A 1,588-nucleotide genomic window follows, 5' to 3' on the forward strand; every position below is an offset into this window, starting at 1 on the left:
CTGGGGATCTGAATACTTCCGAATGCACTTGTACACTGGAGTTCTTACCGAGATGACAATGGATGTTCCTGAATGGCATATGGCAAGACTTGAAAATGGACGTCTAGTAATGATCATCAACCAACTTGACAGATATTTAAGAATTTTAATGTTTAAATATTGTACAATCCAGGTGTGCAAAGATCTTAGAGACTTACACAGAAAGACTCAACTGTAATTCCTGCCAAAGGTGATTCTAACATTTATTGACTCAGGGATGTGAATACTTATGTAAATTTGATATTTCTGAATTTCATTTTAAATACATTTGCGAAAACCTCTAAAAACATGTTTAGACTTTGTCATTGTGGGGTATTGTGTGTAGTTGGGTAAGATTGTATATTGTTTTCTCCTCCATTTTGAATTCAAGCTGTAACACAACTAAATGTGGAATAAGTCAAGGGATATGAGTACTTTCTGAAGGCAGTGTATATTGTTTCATTCTGAGTGATATTTGAGTTTGGATTTTTTAACAGAGCCATGTGAATGGCTGGCTATAAGCTGATGTGTTATGGCATGTTCCCCCTCAATCCTTTGGCAGGGAGGACTGACACAGGCCTTTTTGTAGGCCTCCACACAAATGCTAATGTCTACAGCAATAAAAAAAAAAAAAAAATGCCTCCGTATTGCACAACCTGGTGCAATCATTTTCCTTCATGATCTGAGCCCTCAGAACTACCAGAAATAATAACTGGAGGCTGGCCTTGTCCTAAAGACTGTCCCTCTTCCACTTCTTTGCTGGCAGGTGTACTAGCACACAACCTTTCACACAAAAACCTTCAGAAACCCCTTTTACTTGAAATGAAATGGTAATGGATCTTTGAGCGTTTTCGTTGTCCAGCAAGAAGCCTGACTCTAGATGCTGAGGTTTGCGACTTTTCTCTCACTTCCCTCTGGGCAGTTGGTTTGTTGTTGGCAGTTGGTTTGTTGTTAGACTATCTCCCCTGAGAGGGAGTATCTGGCTGTAGTTCAATAAACACCCGGCTCTACTATATCCAGAATCAAATCCTCTGGAATGTCTACACTGTCTCAGAGTTGGTGAGCAAACCCTTCTGCTTCGGAAACCCTGTCATCATCTGGCATGCTAATGACATTAACTCCAGCCAAAGTGGATCTGTTCAGTAGCGATCACCACTGTCTGTCTTTGGCATCCATGATTCCTTGGGCCATGGGACATGCTCTGTCTGTCTCAGCCTCTCCGTACTGATGAGGGAGTGTGTTGTGTTTATGTTTTTAAATGAATTGGTCACTAAAGTCAAGTGCACCTGGACTGAACCTTGAGACCGACAGAACAAGAGACACAACATGTCTTCCATCATCGTTTTTCCCAGGCTTTGGTGTGATAAGTTGTCGAGTTCGCTCTACTTGCCTAGTTAGCCGACCGTTCTCTGCGGCAGTCGTGTGAGTGAGAACAAACTCTTACCTCAGCCTTCATGGAGCCAAGAACACTGAAACGTCAAACTTGCATAGCTAGGAGTAAACCTAATCCTCCCGCTGCTACCAAAGTGACGCCTCCCCTCTTCCCTCCCTCCTCCCCTCCCGTCTCAGT

The sequence above is a fragment of the Salmo salar genome, chromosome 12, assembly GCF_965601325.2.
Source record: "Salmo salar chromosome 12, fSalSal1, whole genome shotgun sequence".
Taxonomy (NCBI): Eukaryota; Metazoa; Chordata; class Actinopteri; order Salmoniformes; family Salmonidae; genus Salmo; species Salmo salar.